The sequence below is a fragment of the Pinus tabuliformis genome, chromosome 2_1, assembly GCF_031772625.1.
Source record: "Pinus tabuliformis cultivar Carrire ecotype Pingquan chromosome 2_1, CPIR1, whole genome shotgun sequence".
Classification (NCBI taxonomy): domain Eukaryota; kingdom Viridiplantae; phylum Streptophyta; class Pinopsida; order Pinales; family Pinaceae; genus Pinus; species Pinus tabuliformis.
The window spans coordinates 710,243,336-710,253,555 of record NC_142299.1 but is presented as its reverse complement, the minus strand read 5'-3'; positions in this window follow the sequence as shown (position 1 = coordinate 710,253,555).

Genomic DNA, 10,220 nt, shown 5'->3' with positions numbered 1-10,220 from the left:
AATCTCAGAAATCTGAAAAGTGATATGTGCGTAAATTATAGTAAATAAAAAATAAACAAATTGAAACTTTGAGTTGCATTGATTGCCTCAGCATAGTAAATTTTTACAAGAAGAGCTTGTTGCATTCAAGAAAACAAAAACAACCATGTTCAAGTAAAACAGGTAAACAATTGTCATATCTCTTATAAAAAAAATTGTATAAATAATGGTGGGCAATAACTATCGGTAAAAATGCTTCTTTACCTGAATGTAAATAATATCTCAAATAGCTCTTGCACTATTCTAGTCATTTACACTTCATGGTTGTGCTATTTTAACATTCTCAGAATCATTACATTTTTAATTATTTAATTATTTTCCATATAAATAATGGAATTTATTATTACATATTATTTCATTATTTGTACTTGTTCTTATATATTTTATATACTAAGGTATAACATTGTGTCATACCATACACTTTTAGCTATATAAGCACTTGTATATATATATATATATATATAGCCATTAATGTAGGCCCAAATTAATTATTGTTTCGAATTGGTACCCTATGATACGTGCATGTAATATAATAATTACCCTATCCTAGTGGTATGCTATATAACACAATATTTACCTATGCTTATTATTAATATTAGGGTTTTTGGTACTTCCAATATTGAAATCATAAAACATTAGAAACTTATTCTCTCTCTCTTTTTACTAAGGACATTCTTAGTTTATGTTATGATAATGCTACCAACCACCTCTACCATTTACATGACATGATGTAGTCTAAACATACTATTTGAGTAGATTGATGGTATTCTTTGGATTAAATCTTATAGGAATGTCTGAAATTGATAGGTGATTTATATAATCAAGAACTTATAAATGCATAAATTGTTCCTTTGGAAGTATATAAACATAACAATAAATTATAGAACCACTGAGGTTGGTTATGATTTTTATCTTATTTCTATCTATTTATTTTATCTTATAAGAAAAAAAATTTGTGTTAAATTGTGGCAGGATTCATTGGTGAACCATGGTTAGAAAAGGTACAAGAATAAGTGGGGAAGCTAAAGCACACAATATGGCATCACCACAACAACCAACTCCTACTTCCCCACCCAATGATGGGGAAAACATCACAACACCAGAACAGATACCAGCTGGAGAAGTATTGAACTTAATGAGATCATTCCAACACATGTCTGAAGCATTAATAGACCATTTGGAACAGGAGCATGGAGGAATTGTCATATAAAATGAAGCACCCCAAAACACTACAATAAATGATGTACGTCGAGATTTGGAAAAGGTAAATTTTCCAAATTTTTTGGGGTCCATGGATGGTCAATCTAAAAAAGCATGGTTAGAAAACATGGGTAAGTGCTTTACCCTGAGAGATTACACCTCAAATATGAAGGCCAATATGGGTATATTCCAACTAAAGGGAAACGCACTACTTTGGTGGAACACATTATTAACCCAATTGGGGATGGATATATCAGAAGTAACTTGGGAACTATTTGAAGACAAATTTAGAGAATGTTACCTATTAGAGGAGTTCCTTGAGAGGCAACTAAATGAATTCAATGCATTAAAGCAAGGGAGTCACTCACTACCAGAGTATGAGGCTTGTTTCATGGAATTACTCCATTATGCCCCTCACTTAAACACATAAAATTTCAAGGTGAACAAATTTGTGTATGGACTAAATGTTAACATTCGGGCCAAGGTTAGAATTTTAATGCCTCGCACATTGCACAAGGTAGTTCAGCGGGCAATCATTGCAGAGGAGAAGATCATGAGGAGTGGACCTAGTAAGTCAACAAGGCCTACAGGATCAAGAGTACCAAATGGAAACATTATGGAGCATAGAAATTTGCAAAGGGGTCCTGTGCTAAATCATCAAAAGTGGTGAGTAGGAAATCAAAGAACACCATATAGGCATCCATCTCAGCATCTGCACAGGGTACCTCAACAAACTCGTCAACCACAACAACATCGTCCTATGCGACAAAACCAAGTCACACCACCTCAGCACTGATCCCAACAATCTAGCTCTTTCCAGCAAAGTTCCAGGACAACTCCCGATTCAGTTGGTAGTAGGAGCCAAGCTCCTAAGAGGGGGTATTGGACTTGTGGAGGTCCTCACTATGAGAGGGACTACCCTCAAAAGATAGGTAATACAAACTCAACTAAGAAATCAACTACAGTGGGAGATCTGGGGAAGGCTCATCGCATCCATGCTGTGGTGAACAATCGCCAGGTGGAACACCAGTCCACTGCATTGGAAACCTCAGGTAATATTGATGGTATGAGTTTTATCATTTTAATATATACGGGAGCTACTGATTCCTTTATTTATCTAAATGCATTATCAAGGATTAAACATAAAGCAATTGCACAATATGAATTTAGACATGTAGCAATGGCATGTGGTATAAAAAGAAATGTCGGAAGGATGGTAAAGGATTGTGAGGTGGACCTAGGTGTATGTAAGACCAAGGTATCCTTGTACTCTACAATTTTCGGAGTCTATGATGTAGTTATAGGAATGGATTTGTTGGAATGACATGAGGCACTCCCAGACTGTAAAGACAAGATTCTACATTTCACTGATAATGATGGCCAAAGAAAATCATTAAGGGGAAAGAACCGAGGGGTATCCCTGAGGTTCATCTCCTCCATACAATTAATGAAATATAGGTGAAAGGTATGTCAAATGTTCTCGATGGTAGCTCTAAATGATAAGGGTGATTCTGAGAACCTTGATAAATATCCATTTCTTGCTAAATTTAAGGATGTATTTCCCAAAGAACTACTCGGGCTACCCCAAAAAATGGAAATTGGTTTCACCATCGACCTTAAACGAGGTACTGAGCCTATTGCAAAGGCACCCTATTGTATGTCGGCTCCAGAGATAAAGGAATTGCAGATCCAATTAAAGGAACTGTTGGACTTGGGGTTCATACAACCTAGCATATCTCCATGGGGGGCCCCTGTGATTTTCGTCAAGAAGAAGGATGGGTCTTGGCGACTGTGCATTGACTACCGCCAGTTGAATAAAGTGACGATAAAAAATAAATACCCTCTGCCAAGGATAGATGACTTATTTGATCAAATGAGGGGGGTGACTGTGTTTTCAAAGATAGATCTGAGGTCGGGATATCATCAGTTGAGAATCAAGGAAGAATCTATCCCGAAGATAACATTTAAGACAAGACTTGGGCATTATGAATTTGTAGTTTTACCCGTCGGACTGACAAATGCCCTGGGTGTTTTCATGAGTTTGATGAACGGAATATTTCGAGATTACTTAGACAAGTTTTTAAAAGCCTTTATCGATGACATTTTGATATACTCAAAGACCCCAAAAGAGCATCACAAACACTTGAGGATAGTTCTACAATGTCTTAGAGAAAAGAAATTATACGGGAAGTTGTCAAAGTGTTCCTTTTACCAAACCAAGATTCATTATCTTAGGCAAATTATCTCTTGGGATGGTATCGTAGTAGACCTGGTAAAGATCAAGGCCATCATGGAATGGCCAACACCAACAAATGTTCAAGGAATACAAATTTTCATGGGCATGGCAAGGTATTATCGTAGATTTGTCGAAGGGTTTTCAAAGATAGCAAGCCCCATTACTGAGCTCTAAAGAAAGAACAAGAAATTCATTTGGACTAAAAAATGTGAAGAGGCATTCCAAAGGTTAAAGGTTTTATTAATGACAACAAAAATTTTGAAGGTGCCGGATATGGAACAAGAATTTTTGGTTTTCACTGATGCCTCCAAGGAAGGGTTGGGTTGTGTGTTGATGAAAGAAGGAAGGGTAATTACTTATGCATCAAGGAAAATTAGAACCCACGAAGAAAACTATGCAACCCATGATCTAGAAATGGCAGCAATTATTTATGCACTAAATATTTGGAGACACTACCTTCTAGGAACAAAGTTTGATCTTAGGACTGACCATTGTGGGCTACATCACATATTCACTCAAGACCACTTAAATGCAAGACAAAGATGATGGTTTGAGCTAATTAGTGAATATGATTTTTATATCCCTTACATAAAAGGAATGATAAATAGGGTGGTTGATGCTTTAAGTAGGAGGCCTCGAATATTTTTAGTGATTCCCTTAAAGACAAATTTTAGGGAGACATTGATTGATTTACAAATTAAAGACACCTCGTACTAGGAGGTTAGCAAAATTTTGAGGGAGGATGAAATGAGGGTCCCAAAATATGAAGAATACTCCCTTGATAATTATGAGCTACTACGATTTAGGGGAAGGATATATGTACCACCGAATGAAGATATATGCCAGTTAATCTTGAATGAAGCACATTACGCATTATACATGGCACACCCTAGTGTTAAGAAGATGAGTGCAGACCTGAAACCACTCTTCTTTTGGAAAGGAATGAAGAAGGACATCATAAACTTGGTAGCAAGATGCTTAGAGTGTCAACGAGTAAAAGATAAACACAGACATATACCATGATTATTGCAACCCCACGAGATACCAAAATCAAAATGGGAATTTATATCAATGGACTTGATTGTGGGACTACCAATGACCTTAGGAAGACATGATTCCATATTTGTAGTGGTGGACACATTGACCAAGAGTGCCCATTTCATACCAGTTAAGACTACATATAAGGCACCAAAAATAGCAAGAGTTTTTATTGATGAGATTATGATATTGCATGGAGTACCTAGGAAGATCATATCTTATAGGGGAACAATGTTTACAGGAAGGTTTTGGACTAGTTTCCAAGAAGCCTTGGGAACCCAATTGAACTTCAGCACTTCTTATCACCCTGAGATAGATGGGAAGATAGGAAGGACTAATCAAATCCTCAAAGACATGATTTGGATGTATGTGATGGACCAACACAAGAGATGGGAGGAGTTTTTACCCCTCTTGCAATTTGCTTACAATAATAGTTTTCAGAGTTCCATCAAGATGGCGCCATTTGAGTTCTTATACGGAAGACCTTACAAAACACCTCTCAGTTGGGACCAACTAGAGGACTGAGTATTAATAGGACCAAAATTGGTGCAAGAGATGGAAGAACAAATGACTATGATTAGAGGAAGGCTAAAAGAAACGAAAGACCAACAAAAGAGCTATGTTGATGCTCATCGGGTAGATTGAAGTTATGAAGTGGGAGATAGGGTATTCCTGAGAGTAAGGCCCCAAAAAAAGATCTATAAGATTCAGAAAGGGAGAAGAATTGTCTCCACGGTCTGTGGGACCTTTTGAAATATTAGAAAAGAAAAGGCCGATGGGATATAGGCTTTCCTTACCTCCATCTTTACCGCGTATGAAAGATGTGTTTCATATTTCTGTTTTGTGTGTTATTGACTTTGGTCATTTGCAGGTTTCAGACGAGGGAACAATGATGGCCAAACTAGTTCGCATACTGGACCAATGAACTTTGCAGCTTAGACAATAGTTAGTGGACCAGGTTAAGGTCCAATGGGACAATTATAGTCCCATTTAGCAACTTGGGAGGATGCTGAGGAGATGTTGTTGGCATTATGACATAGGTGTTGTCCTTGATGACAACTCACTCAGATGACAGATCACAGTTTAGCAGGTTAACAACACAGAGTTCAGATCATACTTCACAGGATGAAGAAAGAGAGGTATACACAAGTTCACCTTTGGCCAAGCCATGTATACATGCGGGTTCACTGTATACAAGTCGCGTATACATACACACGCACTTTCATAGAATTCAAGGCACGTAAATCTTGGAAAACTAAGTTTTGGTCCAAGGTATTTGGTCCATGGTATTTTGATCCATGGTATTGGTCCATGGTATCTGGTCCTAAGTATTGACCCCAGGGATTGGTCCTAAGTGGTTTTGGTCCATGGTATTGAGTAAGGCCTAAGACTATAAAAGGAGGAGAACATCATTAGGCCATGTCACTCAAGTATTGAATATCTGATGAAGAGTAAGATCTAGTATGTAGGTTATTGGGTTATGGTGCATAGTGGATCTGAACCAAGGATGAACTTAAGCACTTGATGAAGGATAAGATCTAATGATATGTCAGGATCTTAAGGCTTGAAGTGAATTATCTTTATATGGTTTGATTATTTATCTGAGTAACTGGTGCATGTTGTAGTCCGTAAATATGATGATATGGGTATGACTGAAGTTTGGAATTGTTGGAATGTTTAAATCATCATTTATAGATCTGTATGCATGTTCACTTTATAAAAGGCACGTATACACGCTGGTTCTACATATCAAAATAGCGTATACATCATAAATTTGATTTGCAGTTCTGTACATAGGTTCGGCTTGAGGAAAGCACGTATGCACGCAGGTTCGACACATGGAAATAGCATATACCTTATAAAATATGTTTTAGCTGCTTCTGTTTGCTGTTGCAGTGTTCTGGGTTCTGGCTTGGGTTCTGGTTATTGTATTCTGGTTATAGCATTTTGAAAGATCAGATTGAAGGGTTGTTAAAGTGATTGATTGATTCAGTTGTGGTTGGTTCAAAAGGAGATTGATTGATGCAGATATATTTGATGATTGAATGATGTTGTTAATGGATCCAGCCTGAAAATCTATGAAACGTGGTCCCTAGAAGAAAAGAGAAGGTTGTAGCCTTCTGTAGGCTGGCACCTACGTACTAGTAAACATACCAGCTAGTACAAGAGCTAGGGGGTGGTAGCTCCCTTCCAGTAGAAGCTATAGAACGAGAGAAGGTTGTAGCCTTCTGCAGGTAGAAGCTTGCATACTGGTATAAGACTGCACCAGTACAAAAATTGTAAGAAGAAGTTTCTTATTATTAAAAAGAAGCCAAAGACAATTGCAGTAGGTGGTTTTCACCCACATTGGGTTTCCACCTTATATCTTGTGTTCATGTGTGTGATTGTTTGTACTATTTTTACTGCACCTAGTTACTGTTTATATGGTTTTGATGCACTAATTAAAGATCAACATATGATGAATTAAATGAATCATAAGCTTGCTGGATATACGCTAGTTTCCTTAAACACAGTTGCGTATACATGCGAGTTCCATTAACTGAAGTAGCATATATGAATCTGATTATGGAAATGAAAAATTATTGATTTGCTAATACTGATTCACCCCCTTCTCAGTATTATTTCCAACAGATGTGTCACCATTTTCCTTACCTATTCCAAGGACTTCGAGACGAAGCCTATTATTAAGAGGGGTTGTATGTAGTGCCCCGCTAAGGTATATGACATTAACATTTATTTAGCCCTAAGGCCCACACTTTATTCTTTGAGGACCTTAGGTTGAGGATCCAAACACATGACTCTATTATTAGTGGTTGTGATATTAGTGGTTGTGATGTTTATGTATGATCTCCATAGATATTATGGTGAAGATAACATTAATGGTTATGCATGTTCTCTATTGATATTATGATGATTGTGGCATAACTGGTTATGTTTCTTATATATTTGAATCTATGATGATGATAGCAGTAAAGGATATGTATGCTCTCTATTGATATCATGATGATGAGAGATTTGATGGATATGTATGTTTTCTATTGATGTTATGATGTTGATATCTTTGATGGATATGTATGCTTCCATTGATGTTATGATGATGACAGCCATGATGGATGTGTCCCCTATGTTACCTACTTGCATTAGTTCTAGTTCACAATGAACAATGATGTGAATGACCAGGTGATGGTAATGATCCTATTATGACATTGACTAACACTGAGAAACCTTGTTACTGATGATTATTGAGTATGGCAGGAAACCACCAGAGGCACTCGAACATCACGAGTTGACGACACTTGGTTTGATGAAAATTTATATTATTTTATCTTTGAAATTCTAAGTCAATTTTTAAACCTGCTATATATGTTTATCTATATTCTAATGATATGTCAGTGGTTGCAGGCACATATCAGTTTCTTGGCCGAATGACTCACATATGGGTGATGGGGTTGTACAATTGAATGGAACTACATCGGAGGGGTGGGACAGTGTTCTTGATCTCACCCACTAGCACTCCCACCGTGACTTGGGCTAGAAAGGTTGAAACACCTTTGCCTTGAAGATCACGATGTCATGAGGGCAGGTCCCAAAGTTGGGTCACTCATGAGGGTTTTACCGGTGGGCATGCATCAAGGCAGATTCCTTGATCCCCGACACCATTAGTCTCACTATAGCAGGCAACATAAGATATGATAGTTGTCTTTGTCATTGCACCTATACTTTCCCCTCGTAGCCACTGAATGCTTGAAGGGAAAGTTGCATGGCACCCTTGGAACTTCAAGGGAATTTCTTGAAGGGAATGACAAACTTGGCACCCTTGGCATCACAAATAAACTATTAGGCATGGCACCCTTGGAAATTCAAGGGAAGTTATTGAAGGGCACGACAAAACATGGCACCCTTGGAATCATTAAAAATAAATAAATTAATAAATATAATCAAGAAATGAAAACCAGGTAAATTCACATCAAGGGTAAATGATTTTAGAAACTGAGGTAATTAAATCAAGAATAAAACTTGGGTTAAGAGGATCATAGGAAGAAATAAAATATTTTACCTTAAAAACTCTACCCTTCTCATGTTGGAAAATATTAGGTAGATAATGTAGTTTAATTAGGTAAAAAGGGGAAAGAGGGACATAAATGTAAGGATAAATATTAATCCTAAAATAGTTAAACCTAATTAAGACAAGAGGATGGTGAATTAAAATAATATTAATAAATTAAATTTTAGAGAAATATAGAGAACATCCATGTGGTAACAACCAACATAAGAATATCCATCTAAGAGATAACTTGATTTACATTAGGGAGTAGATAGGGGATCAAATCTTGACTCATCAATTGACTTTAGTAATGAACACAAATTAAGGAGTAAAAAGCGGGGATCAGGAGACAACTAGGATAAGAAATAGGAATCTTGTTGAGGCGAGGAAAAATTTTATTTTTAAATTAAAATTTAAGTAAATAATTTTGGAGATCCTTGATGAGAGAGTGACACATGGGTGGGTGAATAATAAAACTTTGAATTATCAAAAATAATTAATTATGCATGAAATGCCAAGTGTCACCTACGAGGACTCCTATAAAATAAGGGACAAGCCAAGGGAGAAGGGACTTTTTACCCTATTGTTGGATGGATAAGACTATGTCAGAGTAGTGACTATGAGCTATAGTGAGTTTGGTGAGGTAGAGGGCTTTAGAGAGGGGACTCTTGAGCCAAGGAGTGCTCTCCTCTACTATCTAATTACATTCCGCCATTGTACAACCCCATTGCATCTCGGGGGTCTGTGGGGAAGGAGATTACCCAAGGAGTAGGCTCAGAGGTCAACCAGTGGGTCATTGCATTAGGATTAATCATGTCGACATTCACGCTTGGAGGTGACCGACAACGAAGGAAGGAGAATAGCGGCACATCAAATTTGAATCTCGTCTCCTGGTGAATGGTAACTATGTTGTTATAGTATTCTTTTGTATGACTTCATTATGGTTTTAGTTAACAACATTTGAATTTAATGATATGTTCAATAAAGAGAATTTCTAGAAAGTTTTATATAAATCTTAATGATATTTGAGTTCCCAATGTTATTTTCTTATGGTTGTATTTTAGTATTTAAAAAAAAAAAACAATTATAGGGTTGGCCCCTATAGTATGTTATATCGACTTGGAAGAGTTGATTTTGTCCCCAAAGATGAAAGGGGGATGTGACAAATTGTTTCATGAGAATGTGGAATTCTTGTTGTAAATCATCATGTTGTGTTACATGCTTTTGCTTGACTTGAAAGTCAGTTGTTTGAAGAAATATCTTTTGTCGACTTTTCTTTAGTCGATGGTTTATACACCAAGATGTAAGAGTACATGGTGATGTTCACATAATGTGACATTTGTTGCTTTGAAGAAGCAAAAGGAAGAGGTTGTCAAGTTATATTCTTGCATGAGTGTTTTTCAAGGTTAATGGTGTTTCTTGTGACAAGATGTTGTAGGATTTTGGAAGGTCCATCCTTGAGCAAGAGGCTCATGATTAGCCTTCATTCTCAAATCATGACATGAGCAACATGTTAATACTAGAGGATGACGGAATCAAGAAGTGAAAGTGGACAAAAATACCAAAAACAATTGCAACCATTGTAGACCATTTGATGTGTTGACGCCAAGAAGTGAAAGAGATGGCGAATGCATTCTTCCATATGTGGAATTTGGAACCGTG